We start from the raw sequence: 19,430 nt of genomic DNA on the forward strand, positions 1-19,430 counted from the left end.
AAGAACTGTCCAGAGTAGTAGAAAATCCCCATAGAAAACATATGCTGCTCTGGTCAGTTCCTAAATTGGACAGAGATGTCAGCAGAGAGCACTGTGCTCGTGTTTCAGCAGGGAGCACTGTGTTCCAAAAAGAAAAGAATTTCCTCTGTAGTATTCAGCAGCTAATAAGTACTGGAAGGATTAAGATTTTTTTAATAGAAGTAATTTACAAATCTGTTTAACTTTCTGGCACCAGTTGAGTTTAAAAAAAAAAACGTTTTCCACCGGAGTACCCCTTTAACATTATATTTTAATAGTTCAGACATTTCCACATGCAACGATACCACTAATGTTTATTTTTGTTTCCATTATTTTTATTTAAAAAAAATGTGAGAAGGGGGTGATCTAAACGTATATTAGGAAAGGGGCTTATTCCCATTTATTAACTTATTTTAAGATATTTTATTCACTTTATTTGTCTCCATTTATTTTATTTGCTGTAATTTGTCAGGAAATGCTGGAAGTTGCATTTAGTTACTAACTTACTACAACTCCCAGCATGCTCTGATATAGCTTATGGTTCTGCAGCTGCCCCAAACCAAAACTACAACTCCTAGCATGTTGCACTATATAGTAGTACAGTTTAGCTTATGGTCCAACATGCTGGGAGTGATAGTTTTGGCTTGGTGCAGCTGCAGAGCCATTGGTTGTGTTCAGGAATGCTGGGAGTTGCAGTTACTAACTACAATGCCCAGCTGCCCCAAAACTACAACTTCCAGCATGTTGCACCATAATCTAAATTGTACTACTGTATAGTGCAAGATGCTTGGAGTTGTAGCTTTGGTCAGCTGCAGAACCATAGGCTGTATCAGGGCATGCTGAGAGTTGTAGTTAGGAACTGCAACTCCAAGCATTCCTTGATCCAGCCTATATCTCTGCAGCTGACCCAAAACTACAACTCCCAGCATGTAACACCATAACCTTTACTATAATATTATATATATGCAACATGCTTTGAGTTGTAGTTTTGAGTCATCTGCAGAACCATAGGCTGGTTCAGGGCATGCTGGGCGTTACAATTAGTAACTATAACACCCAGCATGCCCTGAACCAGCCTATGGTTCTGCTGCTGTCCCAAAATTAAGCTCCCACATAGTAAAGTTTATTTAAACTTATTTTTCACTTTTCCACTTATTAGGGCCAAGAGAGGCTCGATTACCAGTGCGCTCTTCTCCAGTGTCCGGCGGGCGAGCGGAGTGGCGGGGGAAGGGGATTTGAATGGGAGGGAGGTGGTGTGCGGGTTATGGTGGTCGACTATACCAGCAGCCCCTGCACTGTACAAGGGGCCCGGCAATTTGGTAACTTAAAAGAAAAAAGAAAAAGGAAGCCTGGCAGCAGCGGGCACCCCACAGGGACTCGGGCCCTCGGGCAATGCCCAAGTGCCCGACATGTCAGCTCGCCCCTGCATGTGCCCCTCTCATATAATGCCCCTGTCATGTGCCCCTCTCATATAATGCCCCATCATGTGCCCCTCACTTATAATGCCCCCTGTTCTGTACCACTGACATAAAATGTCCCCTGTTCTGTGCTCTTTACATTAAATGTCCCCTGTCCTGTGCCCCTCAAATATAGTGCCCCCTGTAATGTGCCCGATAGATATAATGCCCCCTGTAATGTGCCCCTCAGATATAATGCCCCCTTTATAATGCCCCCTGTATAATGTCCCCATAGTGCCCCAAACATAGTAAAAAATAAAAAACACCAATTATACTCACCTAATCAAGATTTCCACGAGCTGGTCTCTCCATTGCTTCTGGCTTGCAGCATGTGAGAAGCTGGGACGGGATCTCTGGCAGGAGTGATGATGTCACATCGCGCTGGCCTGACAGGGATGACGTCCTTGCAGCTCACACGCTGCAAGCCAGAAGAGTCTGCAACGTGTGAGTGAATGGAGATGCTGGAGCTAACAGCTCCGCTCGACCATTCAAGTGTACTGCTTCTGTGTTCCATATACTTGCTTGTTTTGCTGAGTGACACCATCGCAGGATTACTTCTCGCTTTATAGTGTCACCCGACTTAGGGGGTGTCACCTGGTGTGGCCCGCAACCCCCCACCCCCCATAGCAAGTCTACTGCTTGATGCTACATTGGAGGGTGGATAAAGTATTCCTGGCTGGTGGCTGAGTTGGTATTCTTTTTTGTAAACTTTGAAAAAATTATTTTTAAAAATCTCCTTTTGGGAGTTGCAACAGGTCTTTTAAAATTTTGAAAGAATCATACAAAATTTGTACTTTTTCCGAATAGCTACAGGCCCGTACACACTACAGATATAATTATTATTTTTTTTTTTTTAAACAGACAACATTCTTCTATTTTGGGAGTTGCATTTGGTCTTTACACAATAGAGAAATCACTTTTTGAAATAAAAAAATAAATCAGACAACATTTTTCTTTTTTGAGTTGCAACAGATATGTACACACTAGGTAAGTTACTTTGAAAAAAAAATAGAAAACATCTGTCTTTTTGAGAGTTGCAACAGGTCTGTATACTCTAGAGAAATTCTTTTTTGAAAATTTGAATCATGTATTGCTGGCCCTTGTCATAGCTACTACTCCAAGTATCTACAATGATATGCACTGTGCTGAACATCAACAACTGCATGGATTGACCCATCATCTCCGCCACGTAGTGGTGCAAAGCGGGGACTAGTGTTTGCTATAGCATGTGGACAGCAGGCATTGGTGGACTACAGATACTTGTAGCCAGGCCTTGTGATGCCTCTCCAGGTGCTTACGCAGAGGACCCTGGCTAGGCCTAAAGTTGGACCCTGGCTATGCCTAACTTTCCTTTTGCAGATACAACACTGGGCCTGGTTTGCTGCATCTCCTCTGGAATCTCATGTCTGCAGATGCAGCAGTGTCGCTATCACGTGCTCCTGAGCTAATCAGGCCAACAGGTTTGGTGACACGTCATCATCAAATCCCCTCATAGTTCCCAACACTTCTTTTCAGATGGACTTCTGATGTCTGATCATGGTCTACTTGCTCACCCTCAGCATATTCACCATGATGCCTTACAGCATTCCCACCATGCCTACCACCACCAGGCCCACTTCTTTCACCTCCATCACCTCTGCAACACACTCCAAAGGCTGACTGTGATGCAACTTCTTCTTGAGGCTAATGCTTCCCTTTTGATTAACACTGTGGGGGGGCTAAGACAGAGATGATGAAATAGGCAGTCTAGAATGGCCATTTCCACCACGCAATGTTACGGTAGACAATGGCAAATCCACTGATATATGACTCAACGTCATTTTGTGAGATTCTTCTTCCTCTTGAGAAGAACTCAAACCAGTCAACCAGTCCACAAGGGCTGTACTATTCTTAAACAGCACCCCTGTGCTGTTTCCTATTGGTCTGGGAAATGAATGACATGCAGGCAAGCCATTGGATAATCTAGAGTCATGTGATAGCGGCAAGGTGTTCTGGGTATATCCTGATGTCATCTCACTGTTCCAGCACTTCATATTACTGTCTATATTCATAATGCCTTTCATGTCTCTAATTGAACATAAAAATAACAGTAATTTGTATGACAAAATAATTAGTGGATTACACCCTTACAAGTAATCTTCTTATAAAGGCAGGATGTCACACCCTGACAAGTAATCTCTCTTTAACCCCTTAAGGACCAAGGGCGTGCAGGTACGCCTTTGCTCCCTGGTACTTAAGGACCAAGGACGTACCTGTACCCCCGTATGAATTTCGGTCCTCGCCACGTGCCGGGCGGGGACCGGGCCGGGGTGACTGCTGATATCTATCAGCAGGCACCCCGTGCAAATGCCCAGGGGGGTCATCAGACCCCCCCATGTCGGCGATCGCCGCAAATCGCAAGTGAATTCACACTTGCGATTTGCGGCTATTCCGGGTCATACGGGTCTATAGCGACCCGGTGACCCGGAAAATAAAGGGGGTCGCGGATGTCCTAGACACCCACGATCCCCTTGAAGCAATAAGAGTGAGGTGGCAGAGGTGAGGTGCCACCCCTCCTATCTCTGCTATTGGTGATCTAGACGCGACCACCAATAGCAGATCGGGGGCGGAGGGGTTTACTTTCGGTTTCCCTGTTCTGCCCACCCACAATAGGCGGGGCAGGATGGGGAAACCGACAGGGACCGGCGCCAAAGATCCACTTACCCATCGGTGATGGCAGCGGGCGACGAACAGCGGCGGCAGCAGGTGACAAACGGCGGAAGAGGAGGACAGCGACGCAGCTCCCTGGATCCGACGGAAGCCGGTGAGTTACTTAGCAACATCTGGAGGGCTACAGTCTGAGACCACTATAGTGGTCTCTAAACTGTAACCCTCCAGATGTTGCAAAACTACAACTCCCAGCATGCCCAAAGACCTGTTTAGGCATGCTGGGAGATGCAGTTTTGCAACAGCTGGAGGTCTACAGTTTGAGACCACTGCACAGTGATCTCTATACTGTGCACCTCCAGATCTTGCTAAACTACAACTGATAGCATGCCCACACAGCAGTTTGCTGTCTGGGCATGCTGGGAGTTGTAGTTTTGCAACATCTGGAGGTCCACAGTTTGGAGACCACTGTGCAGTGGTCTCTAAACTATGGCTTTCCAGATGTTGCAAAACTGCAACTCCCAGCATGCTCAGACTGCAAACTGCTATGTGGGCATGCTGGGAGTTGTAGTTGTGTACCTCCAGCTGTTGCATAACTACATTTCCCAGCATGCCTTTCGGCGATCAGTACATGCTGGGAGTTGAAGTTTTGCAACAGCTGGAGGCACACTGGTTGGAAAATACTGAGTTAAGTAACAGAACCTAACTGAAGGTTTTCCAACCAGTGTGCCTCCAGCTGTTGCAAAAGTACAACTCCCAGCAGGCACGGTCTGTCAGTACATGCTGGGAGTTGTAGTTTTGCAACAGCTGGAGGTTTGCCCCCCCCCCCCATGTGAACGTACAGGGTACATTCACACTGATGGGGTTACAGTAAGTTTACTACTTCAAGTATGAGCTGCGGCAAATTTTTTGCCGCAGCGCAAACTCCTAGCTGTAAATTCACTGTAAACCTCTTCCGGTGTGAACGTACCCTAAAAACACTACACTACACTAACACATAATAAAGGGTAAAACACTACATTTACACCCCCTTAAACTGACCCCCAATAAAAATAAAAAACGTATTGTACGGCAGTGTTTCCAAAACGGAGCCTCCAGCTGTTGCAAAACAACAACTCACAGCATTTCCGGACAGCCACTGACTGTCCAGGCATGCTGGGAGTTTAGCAACAGCTGGAGGCATCCTGTTTGGGAATCACTGGCGTAGAATACCCCTATGTCCACCCCTGTGCAATCCCTAATTTAGTCCTCAAATGCGCATGGAGCTCTCTCACTTCAGAGCCCTGTTGTATTTCAAGGAAACAGTTTAGGGCCACATATGGGGTATCTCCGTACTCGGGAGAAATTGCACTACTAATTTTGGGGTCTTTTTTTCCTTTTACCCCTTATGAAAAAGAAAAGTTGGGGTCTACACCAGCCTGTTAGTGTAAAAAAAATTTTTTTTTTACACTAACATGCTGGTGTTGTCCTTTACTTTTTATTTTCACGAGAGGTAAAAGGAAAAAAAGACCCCGAAAATTTGTAACGCAATTTCTCCTGAGTACGGAAATACCCCATATGTGGGCGTAAAATGTTCTGCTGACGCACAACAAGGCTCAGGAGTGAGAGCGCACCATGTACATTTGAGGCCTAAATTGGTGATTTGCACAGGGGTGGCTGATTTTACAGCGGTTCTGACATAAACCCAAAAAAATTTATACCCACATGTGACCTCATTTTGGAAACGACACCCCTCACGGAATGTAACAAGGGGTATAGTGAGCCTGAACATCCCCCAGGTGTTTGACAAATTTTCATTAAAGTTGGATGGGAAAATGAAGAAAAAAAAATGTTTTCACTAAAATGCTGGTGTCATCCTAAATTTTTCATTTTCACAAGGGAAAATAAAAAAGCCCCCCAAAATTTGTAACCCCATTTCTTCTGAGTAAGAAAATACCCCATTTGTGGATGTAAAGTGCTCTATTGGTTCACTACAATGCTTAGAAGAGAAGGAGCGCCATTGGGATTTTGAAGAGAAAATTTGTCCAGAATTGAAGGCCACTTGTGTTTACAAAGCCCCCATGGTACCAGAACAATGGACCCCCCCCCACAAGTGACCCCATTTTGGAAACTACACCCCTCATGTTATGTAATAAGGGGTACAGTGAGCATTTATGCCCCACAGGTGTCTGACAGATTTTTGGAACAGTGATCCATGAAAATGAAAAATTTAATTTTCCATTTGCACAGCCCACTGTTCCAAACATCTGTCAAACGCCAGTGGGGTGTAAATGCTCACTGCCCCACTTATTAAATTCTGTGAGGGGTGTAGTTTCCAAAATAGGGTCACATATGGGGGTCCACTGTTCTGGCACCACGGGGGGGGCTTTGTAAATGCACATGGCCCCTGACTACCATTCCAAACGAATTCTCTTTCCAAAAGCTCAATGGTGCTTCTCCTCTTCTGAGCATTGTAGTTCGCCCGTAGTGCACTTCAGGTCAACTTATGGGGTACCTCCATACTCAGAGGAGATGGGGTTACAAATTTTGGTGGGTATTTTCTGCTATTAACCCTTGCAAAAATTTGAAATTTGGGGGGAAACACACATTTTAGTGTTTTTTTTTTTTTTTTTTCACATATGCGGAAGTCATGAAACCCCTGTGGGGTATTAAGGCTCACTTTATTCCTTGTTACGTTCCTCAAGCGGTCTAGTTTCCAAAATGGTATGCCATGTGTTTTTTTTTTTTTTTTTGCTGTTCTGGCACCATAGGGGCTTCCTAAATGTGACATGCCCCCCCGAGCAAAATTTGCTCTCAAAAAGCCAAATATCACTCCTTCTCTTCTGAGCATTGTAGTTCGCCCGTAGTGCACTTCAGGCCAACTTATGGGGTACCTCCATACTCAGAAGAGATGGGGTTACAAATTTTGGGAGGTATTTTATGCTATTAACCCTTGCAAAAATAGTGTAGAGACGGATGCCCCCAAAGTGAAAAAAAAATGTTTTTTACATATGCCAAAGTCGTGAAACACCTATTAAGGCTCACTTTATTCCTTGTTATGTTCCCCCAAGGGGTCTAGTTTCCAGAATGGTATGCCATGTGTGTTTTTTTTTTTGCTGTTCTGGCACCATAGGGGATTCCTAAATGGAACATGCCCTCCAAAAATCATTTCTGAAAAACGTACTCTCCAAAATCCCCTTGTCGCTCCTTCGCTTCTGAGCCCTCTACTGCGCCCGCCGAACAATTTACATAGACATATGAGGTATGTCCTTACTCGAGAGAAATTGGGCTACAAATATAAGTATACATTTTCTCCTATTACCCCTTATAAAAATTCAAAAATTGGGTTTACAAGAACATGCGAGTGTAAAAAATGAAGATTGTGAATTTTCTCCTTCACTTTGCTGCTATTCCTGTGAAACACCTAAAGGGTTAAAACACTTACTAAATGTCATTTTGAAAACTTTGGGGGGTTCAGGTATTTCTAATATGGAGACCCTTCAAATCCACTTCAAACCTGAACTGGTCCCTGAAAAATAGTGAGTTTGAAAATTTTGGGAAAAATTGGAATTGCTGCTGAACTTTGAAGCCCTCTGATGTCTTCCAAAAGTAAAAACACATCAATTTTATGATTCAAACATAAAGTAGACATATTGGAAATGTGAATAAAAAAAATATATTTTGAATATCCATTTTCCTTACAAGCAGAGAGCTTCAAAGTTAGAAAAATGCAAAATTTTCAAATTTTTCATCAAATTTTGGGATTTTTCACCAAGAAAGGATGCAAGTTACCACAAAATTTTACCACTATGTTAAAGTAGAATATGTCACGAAAAAACAATCTTGGAATCAGAATGATAACTAAAAGCATTCCAGAGTTATTAATGTTTAAAGTGACAGTGGTCAGATGTGCCAAAAACGCTCTAGGCCTAAGGTGTAAAATGGCCTGGTCCTTAAGGGGTTAAAGGCTTTTGGCTTAGACTTTTGTCATAATTATCTGTTCTTAAAGGGGTACTCCGGTGGAAAACTTTTTTTTTTTTTAAATGAACTGGTGCCAGAAAGTTAAACAGATTTTCAAATCCTTTTGGTACTTTTTAGCAGCTGTATGCTGCAGAGGAAATTCTCTACTTTTTTAATTTCTTTTTTGTGTTGTCCACAGTGCTCTATGCTGACACCTATGTTCGTGTCAGGAACTGTCCAGAGCAGCATAGGTTTGCTCTGGGGATTTTCTCCTGCTCTGGACAGATTTTGATACGGCATCAGGTGTCAGCAGAGAGCACTGTGGACAACACAAAAAATAAATTAAAAAATTAAAGATTTTCCTCAGTAGCAAACAGCTGCTAAAAAGTACTGAAAGGATTAAGATTTTTTAACAGAAGTAATTTACAAATCTGTTTAACTTTCTGGCACCAGATAATAAAAAAAAAAGCAAGTTTTCCACCGGAGTACCCCCTTAAGGTTAGGACAGAGGTTCACCTTCCAGCAGGACAATGACCCCAAACACACTGCTAAAGCAACATTTGAGTTGTTTAAATGGAAACATGTAAATGTGTTGAAATGGCCTAGTCAAAGCCAAGATCTCAATCCAATCAAAAATCTGTGATCAGGCTTAACCCCTTTAGGACTCAGGGTGTTTCCGTTTTTGCGCATTAGTTTTTTCCTCCTCACCTTTTAAAAATCATAACCCTTTCAATTTTGCACATACAGACTCATATGATGGCTTTTTTTTGTGCCACCAATTCTACTTTTGTAATAATCAGTCATTTTACCCAAAAATCGATGTCGAAAAAAAAAAAAAAATTGTGTCACAAAATAAAAAGACAAAACAAAACACCATTTTGTAAATTTTGGGGGCTTCCGTCTCTACACAGTGCTTTTTTTGGTAAAAATTACACTCTTTATTCTGTAGGTCCATACAATTAAATTGATACCCTACTTATATAGGTTTGATTTTGTCTTACTTCTGGAAAAAATCATAACTACATGCACGAAAATTTATACATTTAAAAATGTCCTCTTCTGACCCCTATAACTTTTTTATTTTTCCACATATGGGGTTGTATGAGGGCTAAATTTTTTGCACCGTGATCTGAAGTTTTTACCCGTACCATTTTTGTTTTGATCAGACGTTTATTTACAACGTTGTTCTTTTATGGGAAAAGGGGGTTATTCAAACTTTTATTAGGGAAGGGGTTAAATCATATTTTGTAACTATTTTTTTACACTTTTTTTTGCAATGTTATAGCTCCCATAGGGGACTATTACATGCAGTACGTTGATTGCAGACACTGATCAATGCTATGCCATAGCATTGCATTGATCAGGGTTATCGGTGCTCCACGCTTCCTGCCTGGATCTCAGGCACGGAGCAGTGAATCGACGATCTGACAACAAGGAGACAGGCAGTAACCCTCCTCCTGTCCTAACAGCTGATCGGGACACCGCAGTTTCACCGCGGTGGTCCCAATCAGCACGATTGAGCTGCCAGGAAGGTTTTGCTTTCACTTTCGTCACTGGAATAGATCGAATCCAGGTTTGCGGGGGCTCAGCTTGCTTATATCTATACAGGACAATACATACAATAGAATGTATTGCTTCCTAACCTGAAATATTTTCTATGCAATAATTGTTATTATAATTAACATATATTTTACCTATGCATTTAAATTTCTAAATCATTGTCAAAATAGCTGAGAGCATCTGAGGAGACAGCATTACGAAGTAAAGTGTGTTTTTATTTCCGAGTAGAACATTGCCTGTTGAAGTTCCACTTTCATGTAGAATAAATGAGGAGGGAAATAGCACAATAATTTTAGTGGATGCATTGAAAGGAAATAAAGGTGGAGAATGGCATAAGCTGTTAGATTCAATAATGTCAGCTAGCAATAAAAAGACCGAGAAATAACAATGTACTGTAAATATTCAGTTCAGCTACAAATGTCAAAATTACCCACACCATTTTAAAAATTGCAGACTTTTTGCAATTTTGCTCTTTTCACGGCATGAATGTAGTATCAAGCCCAGCAGTACAGCAAATACATTTAATGGCAAAATCATGAGAATTCAATTGAACTACCTACAGCCTGAAACTACATTTCAGTAATTTGCTAATAATAATAATACCAGCATGGCTTCTATTATGCAGTCATATTTAATTTCCATTTCAGCGTACATACATAAAACCTGCAAAGTTATTCAAAAAATAAGTCTTCCTTGTGAAATTTAGCACTTAACTGCAAAAACCCAGTCAAAAGTAAAGATATAAAAATGACTGTGCATCACGCCGACTTTATTAATGCTATATACACGGTCAATTAGTTTTTATTCTTACCGTTAGCAACTGCATCAAATAAAGAAGCTTTATTTTTACTTTTTATACAAATAGCATGTTTACAAGGAAAACTCATTTTCTCTAACATTATTGTGGCATATAGTTTACATTGTGTGCGGATTCCGATTTGAATATTTCCTTATTACTCTTGAGATTATCAAAGCTGGTTTAAAACCTGCAAGTTCAAAAGTCTTCGACTGATAAACATGAGTGGAAATATTACCCATATTGGATCCAAACCTTTAATCTGTAATATGTCAGTTAGGGATGAGCGAATCGAATCTGACAAATCCGAATTTGTTACGAATTTCAGGAAAATTCGCTTTGCAACTAATGTGAATATCGCCGCAATTTGATCGCTTCATTAAAATCCATTTAGTGCGGTCCAGGGCATCTAAGATGGTGGCTCCACATGGGGCAAGGAAAGCTTGGAAGGCGGGAAAAAGGGTAGGTGGGATGACCCTGAATCACATGCAGGATGCAGCCTATCAGCAGCCAGCCAACCCTGCAATGTGACAACCCTATGTAATCAACAGCCATCTTGCGGCCACTCACATCAGCGTTCTATTACAGAGAGAGTGTTACAGACAGCAGTGTGTGTTGCACAGAAAAGCATTTTTACAGCAGCAATGCACCTCAAGCCCAAATCCAGCCTAGAAGCACTGATAGGGAAGGAAGAGAGATTGAGAGAGAAAGTGCAATTTTGGGTGTAGTACACAGCGACTGTGTGCTGCAGCACTGGTGTATACAACAACTGAAAAGCTAATAGTAGCCAGCCAGTTAGGGTGAGCAGAGCACTAAAAGCCACAATCACCTGCTATTAGTGCCTAATACTGGTTAAGTAGCAGAGTGTATTGTCCTCTATTAAGTTTAACCTGTGCGTACATAGCTGGTGTACCATTTTGTTCCTGATAAAGTCTTAAGGGCCCAGTTACTGTGAAAGGCCAGCCAAAGTACACACCTGCTGCTGTTCTAGACAAATACTGTTTTAAGCATAGTGGAGTGCATTGTACTCCCCTCATAAGTGCATACCACGTAAGTACATCTAAGTGGTGTAGCATTTTGTTCCTGTTAAATTCCTAAGGGCCTAGTTACTATGAAAGGCCAGCAAAAAGCACACAATACTATTTTAAGTGTAGTGGAGCGCATTGTCCTCCCCTAATATACGCACAAAGTATGTCAGGCAGAGAATTGCCAGGACGTGCACAGAGGAGTGGCAGACACCTAAATTCATCAGGCACAGGCAGAGGTCACAGCAGACTAGGGGCGAGTGGCAGCAGGAGTCGCAGCGAGAGGCCTGAGCTCTCGGTATCAGCTAGCGGTCGTGTCTCGACCAGCAACCCATCTGCCATCATCGATTGGTTAACACGGTCATCCACTTCATCACAAGTTACATCTGACACCCCCAGTCAACAGTCAGTGGGTTCCTCAGACACAAACCTCAGTTGGCATGGCCTGGGAGCAGTCCCTGTCCTCCCATTGCCTCTATCCTATGCTGTTCTCTACCCCACAGAAGTATCTTATGCTGTGGGTTCAGCTCCACGATTTAGTGAGGACTAACTACTAGAGGACAGTAAGCAGCTACTGCCCAGCCAAGAAGTGGAGGAGTCATCCGCCACTTCCTACGCTAGGCGGGCAAGTAGTGAGGAGGAGAGTGACGTGGGAGGAGGAGTTGGCAGCATTCAGGGTCCTGAAGCAGACACTGTTGGGGAACCTGAGGAGGACATCAGTGACGTGCAGACACTTGTTGATGATGATGAAGCCGATTGCCATTGGGAGCCTGGTGCAGAAGGGGCTTCATCGTCACCAGGAGAAGAGGGTTGCAGGTTGCCCGTGAGGCAGCAGCTGAGCCAGCAAGGTGGTAGCATGGTTGGCAGTCACCATGTGGCAGATATGGAAAGTCTGGAGCCAAACGTGCCCGGGGAAGACCACCTGCTTCCTACCTTCCCAGGAGGTAGTGGAAAAGGGGTTCCTGGAGTCGGTGGCAGTAGCAGTCAATCAGTGCGGACTGTTGGTGGGAAAATCAGCTATTCAGGCGGTGTGGAAGTTTTTCATCAAGCATCCGGAGGAGGTTAACATGGCCACATGCAAGATGCATCGGAAGAAGGTGAAGCGTGGCCAGTGTCCCAATATTGGCACCACAGCCCTGCGTCAACATATGCAGCATCACCACAAAGTGGCCTGGGAGAACTTTGTCTCCAATGTGGTGGTCCAGCCTGCTGCATCACCCAGTGGCATGCCGCTCCCTATTTCAGCCAGCCAAGGCTTCACCACCTCAGCTGAAGGGAGCTGTGTGTCATACCCATCTTATGTCACTGCAGATGCTCCTGCTCCTCCTACTTCGATTCATTCGAAGTCATTCCACCAGCAATACATCGGTGAAGCCATGTCCAAGAGACAACAGTATGCGCCCACTCATCCAACGGCGCAGAAGGTGAATGAGCTCCTGTCCAAGTTGCTGGTGCTGCAGTCCCTCCCTTTTCAAGTGGTGGACTCTGCACTTTTCAGACAACTGATGGCTTGTGCCGAGCCGTGGTGGAGAGTCCCAAGCCCTGCACAATTTTGTGGAACAGGTGGACCAGTCCTTGTGCCTGTCGGTGTGTACCAAAGTGCATGGCAATGCTGATGTGTGGAACTGTAACTACGTTCAGGGACAAAACATGTCCTTTACGGCCCACTGGGTGAATGTGGTTCCTGCACAGTCACAACAGCAACTTGGCAGGTCACGCCACTTCTGCCTCCATGCTTTCAGGCCATTGGTCCTATGACAGTGTGCAACTCCGTCTCCTCAGCCTCTACCGTGTCCTCAGCCTCCACAGCACAGACAAGTCTCAGTGCTCCTTCAGCATACCATGTGTGCAGGGCACGACGGTGTCACGCTGTTCTTCACATGGTTTGCATTGGCAAACTTAGTCACACAGGGGAGGAACTGCTAAAAATCATTCATAAAGAAATCAAATCATGGCTTACTCCACGAAAACTGGAAATGGGAACCATGGTAACCGACGGGAAGAACATCTTGTCTGCACAGCGACAAGGAAGACTGAGCCATGCGCCCTGCATGGCACACATGTTCAATCTGGTTGTCCAGCGGTTCCTGAAGCATTCCCCCCATCTGCAAGACATCCTAACAATGGGAATTAAACTTTGCATGCACTTCAGCCACTCGTACACCGCAAAGTACAACCTCCTTGAGCTGCAGCGTCAGATCGGTATCACTCTTACATGGTCTGATTTGCGACATTTCCACACATTGGAATTCCACCCTCTATATGTTGGACCGACTATATGAACAGAGAAAAGCCATCACCTATTTCTTCATAATCCAAGCGTATAGGGGGACTCCCCTGTGTAACTTTAATGTCAACCAGTGGCAGCTCATACATGACACCTGCCGTTTGCTCAGGCCCTTTGATGAAGCCACATTATTAGTCAGTTGCCACGATTATGGGATGAACAACATCATTCTACTGCTTCACATCCTACAACACGTGGTGGAAACAATGGATGGTCAGGGCACTGAAGACGTGGTGCCTATATCTCATGGCCACATGAGCCCTGTGGAGGCTGAACTGGAGGAGGAGGGGTACAGTGGAACACAGATTAGGTTTGTCAAAATGGGCGTTTTTTCTAGTCATCTGATAGGAGAGGAGGGGCAAGAGCAACCAGAGGAGCTAGAGGGTTAGGAGGAAGGCGAGACAGAGGACCCAGACACACCGTGGCAGTATCCAGTGGAGATGGAGGCAGGGAGTCCTTCCGAGTCACTTGCACAAATGGAACAATGCTTGCTCACTTGCTTTCATAATTGCCACCATTCGGCAGCGGGATGACTTCTGGCTCTCCACCTTATTGGACCCTCGCTACTGACACAAAATGGTGTCCTTTTTTTACACCCACTGAGAGGGAGGACAAACTGATCTACTACAGAGATATCCTACGTAGTCAGTTGGCCGATGACCACCATCGTCCATCCTCTCGCAGGTTTGACTCGGAATGGGCCCTCTGAGCTCACTTTCCACTGCCATGGCTTCTGGGGAGGGGTGTGGTGGCAGGAGCAGTACCAGCTCCATCAGCAGCAGCCTGAGTTTACATTCGCTGATAAGTAGCTTTCTTCACCTGCATAGTGAAGCAACTCATCAGCAGCAGGTAGACCTGGAGCAGGACCTGAACCAGCAGGTGGTGGCATACCTTGACATGACCATACCAACACACCTTGAAGATCCGCTGGACTTCTGGGGAGAGTTTGCCCTAGAAAAGCTGTCCTGCTCGGCCAGTAGTGTGCCATCAGAGCGGGTGTTTAGTGCAGTGGGGGCCATAGTAACCCCAAGGAGAACTCGTCTGTCCACGAAAAATGTGGAGAGACTGACCTTTGTGGAGATGAATCAGGCATGGATCAGCCAGGATTTCCACCCCTTCAAAAAAAAGGAAAGGTGTGCAAAAAAACACCATGTGCCACCTACACCACCAAGTATTGATGTGATGCAAAGGCCTCTAAAAGGTGAAAGGGAACAACGTATGGTCCATTGTAACCGGTGGGGGTAAAAACTTCCCCTGTAAGGCCCTACTCTCGCATTATAAATTCCCTTCTTGGCAAGTGTTACTTGCCCTAAAAAGGGGGGCCCCACTGAGTAACCTCTCCCTATTTCCACCTACAAACACTGCCATTTCCCAGGGTTTTTATTTGGAAATAGGGAGAGTTTCCTGCATGGGGCCACCCTTTCTAGGGCAAGTAACACTTGCCAAGAAGGGCTAGAGTAGGGCCTTACAGGGGAAGTTTTTACCCCCAATGGTTACAATGAACCATATGTTGTTCCCATCCACCTTTAAGAGGTCTTTGCATCACATCAATACTTGGTGGTGTTGATGGCACATGGTATTTTTTGCATACCTTTCCTTTTGTTTGATTTTTGGGTACATATACTTTATCCTAAGAATATTATTAAAAGTTAAAGAGTACCTATCATGAACTAAACTAAACCTGGAGGGAGGAAGGGGGCGTGGCCTGCCCTTCCTCCTCTATGCTGCAATCCCGTTATGAATGCAGCACAGCCAGCAGTTCCTGAGTCTCCTCTCAGTTTACTAAAGCATGTGTCTTACAAAAAAGAGGAAGATCAGAGCACAGAGTTGCTGTGCTGCTGCTGGAGCCTAATGACCTCTGTTGTGCTTGCTTGTCAGTCCGGCTGCACTCAGATTTCAGACTCATGCCAGGACAGCATGAGTCCTAAATCTATGAGAAACAGACATATAGGGAGACCCCTAGTGGTCATATTTTAGAATGAAAAATAAATATTTAAATAAACATTTTAACAAAAAGTTGTTAGGGAGACATTAACCTGTTGGGGTGTACCTGTATGCCCATCGCCCATGCCGTGGCCCCGTGTCATAGCGGGTCGGGCTCAGCCTCTAGCGACAGCCGGGACCTGTAGCTAATAGCGCACGGCACTGATCGCGGTGCCATGCACTATTAACCCTTTAGACCCGCCCGGCGTTCAAAGTTGAATGCCACGTCTAAAGTGAAAGGAAACTAATGCCGGTTAGCTCAGGGGGCTGTTCGGGATTGCCGCGGCAAAATCGCAGCATCCCGAACAGCTGTAGGACAGCAGGAGGGTCCCCTACTTTCCTCCTCGCTGTCCAATCGCCGAATAACTTCTCAGTGCCTGAGATCAAGGCATGAGCAGTCAAGCGGCAGAATCACTGATCAATGGTTTCCTATGAGAAACCAGTGATGAATGTCACAGATCAGTATGTGCAGTGTTATAGCCCCCTATGGGGTCAGAAGAGAACATTTTTAAACATATACATTTTCGTGAATGTAGTTATGATTTTTTCCAGAAGTGAAAGAAAATCAAACCCATATAAGTAGGGTATTATTTTAATCGTATGGACATACAGAATAAAGAATAAGGTGTAATTTTTACTGAAAAATACACTGCGTAGAAACGGAAGCCCCCAAAATTTTCAATTTTGTCCCACAAATATATATATATATATTTTTATTACACCATAGATTTTTTGGTAAAATGACTGATGTCATTACAAAGTACAATTGATGGCGCAAAAAACAAGCCATCATATAGGTCTGTAGGTGCAAAATTGAAAGGGTTATGATATTTAAAAGGTAAGGAGGAAAAAACAAAACTGCAAAAGTGGAAATACGCTCCGTCCTTAACCTGTTCAGCATTCCGAACAGCTGCGGGACAGCAGGAGGGTCCCCTACCTTCCTTCTCGCTGTCTGATCGCTGAATGACTGCTCACTGCCTGAGATCCAAGCATAAGCAGTCAAGCGGCAGAATCATTGATCAATGGTTTCCTATGAGAAACCATTGATCAATGTAAAAGATCAGTGTGTGCAGTGTTATATCCCCTTCTTTAACCTCTTCCCTAATAAAAGTTTGAATCACCCCCCTTTTCCCATAAAAAAAAAACTGTGTAAATAAAAATAAAAAAAACATGTGATATCGCAGTGTGCAGAAATGTCCGAATTATAAAAATATATCATTAATTAATTAAACCGCACGGTCAATGGCATACGTGCAAAAAAATTCCAAAGTGTAAAATTGCGTATTTTTGGTCACTTATTATATAATGAAAAAATGTATAAATAGCGATCAAAGAGTCTGGTCAATACAAAAATGGTGCACAATGATTTTGTTTCCATTTTGCCATAGATTTTTCAGTAAAATGACTGATGTCATTACAAATTAGAATTGGTGGCGCATAAAATAAGCCATCGATTTTTAGGTACAAAATTTAAAGGGTTATGATTTTTAAAAGGTAAGGAGGAAAAAACAAAAGTGCAAAAACGGAAAAACCCTCTGTCCCTCGGAACTATATGTTAAAAGTTTTTTGTTGATAGGTACTCTAAGTTTTACGTAATGAATATTCTCAATACTTACTTGTGCACACTAACACTTATTCAAAAGAGACCATTTTCTTCTGCCTACCTGGCTCAGCTACTATTCTGCCAACACCTCCACGCTGTGTCATTCAGCCACTATATGGTCTCCTCATTCTTACACTGCATACAGTATGCGTGTTACAGCAAGGCAAAGTGTTCTACAACCCTATTGAGGCTCTCTGTAGGCCAGAAATAGCCGTTTTTAATAGAGATTTGCAGCAATTGTTTGAGGATATAGATAATTTAATTTACAGAACATACCCACAACTTTGAAGATAAAATAACAGAAAAATTCAATGTGCATAACTATTCACCCCCCTAAAGTCAATACTTTGTAGAGCCATCTTTTGCTGCAATCACAGCTCCAAGTCGCTTTGGATAAGTCTTTATGAGCTTGCCACATCTTATCACTGGGATTTTTGCCCATTCCTCCAGGCAAAAATGCTCCAGCTCCTTCAAGTTGGATGGTTTGTGCTTGTGAACAGCAATCTTTAACCCCTTAACGATGCAGAACATATATTTACATCCTGCGCCAACTCCCGCAATATAACGCGGGGTCACGCGGTGACCCTGCTTCACATTGGGTCAGTTTCGGTGGCTATCAACGGCTGGGAACAACGGCTATTACCGGACATCACCGATCACAGTGATCACCGTACTTTTGAACATTGTAGGGTGTCTAGCCTGTGACACATACTAGCCAACTAATCAGACCCTGGACCTACTTCCCAAAACATCTTCAAAAGGTATCAGGAGAAAAGTAAGTAAGGGCACATCTTGTAAATACTTTATACACACACACCACACACTATGTGAACACACATAAACTACACACAGCTCAGACACTATGTACACAGCTACCACTATATACATACATACAATGTACACACGAGGCAAACAATACATACACACAGAAAATACACATCCATATCTGCACAAAAACATAAACTATGCACAAATAATACACTACACACACACACCTACAAGTTGATTTTCCTTATCTTTGTTATTAGGGTGAAATAATTTAGCGTGACTGATGTCTTTGTTAAGTCCTGCACCCACATAGTTACAGTTTTGGCTGATACTGGGAACTGGTTGAGGATTGTTAAGGATTATAATCACAGAGAGCAAGAGATGATATTGTAATGGGTAAGACCGAAAGTAAAATAAATAGTGTTTATATACTGTATTTTAGCTGCACAGACAAACAGCTCTCATATTCTTGAAGTCAGCCATGTGGGTGAGTGCATGAGCCATTATGATCAGGAGCTCTTGTGTATAAATATTATATATAGATATATTGTATATAGATATTACACAGCAGACTGTATGTGCCTGATATTATTTCTTAGGCCTCATACACTCTTTACTTGAAGCTCTATACTAAACAGGCCTAGGAACCCTATTTTCAGTGTGCTATTATATGTGTCACATCAAACAGGGATACCTGCAGCTCTGAGCTTGCCCACAGCCTCTTTTCCAGCCTACATGATGCTCTGTCCTAAATGACGGACCCTAAACTGGGCGAAAATCCTTTTAATGACCTTGTAGAGGGGATTAATAGTAAAGTAGCAATCTTTGCAGAAGATACTAAACTCTGTAAAGTGGTAAACACTATAAAGGACAGTGCACTGTTACAAATGGAACTGGATAGGTTCGAGGTTTGGGCTGGGAATTGGCAGATGAGGTTCAACACTGATAGATGTAAGGTAATGCCCATGGGAAAGAAAAACCCAGGCTGGGATTAAGTATTAAATAGGAGCACACTTGGGACAACTGAAATGGAAAAGGACTTAGGAGTCTTAGTTTATAGTAAGTTTAGCTGTAGTGACCAGTGACGGGCAGCTGCTGCCAAGGCAAATAAAATCATGGGGTGCATTAATAGGGGCATAGATGCCCACGACAAGGAAATAATCCTACCACACATAGAATACTGTGTACAGTACTGGGCACCAGTGTACAAGAAAGATATAGTGGAGCTCGAGAGGGTTCAAAGATGGGCAACCAGGGTAATACGGGGAATGGGAGCACTACAGTACCCAGAAAGATTATCAGAATTAGGGTTATTTAGTTTAGAAAAAAGAAGGCTTAGGGGAGACCT

The sequence above is a fragment of the Hyla sarda genome, chromosome 3, assembly GCF_029499605.1.
Source record: "Hyla sarda isolate aHylSar1 chromosome 3, aHylSar1.hap1, whole genome shotgun sequence".
In the NCBI taxonomy this organism is placed as follows: domain Eukaryota; kingdom Metazoa; phylum Chordata; class Amphibia; order Anura; family Hylidae; genus Hyla; species Hyla sarda.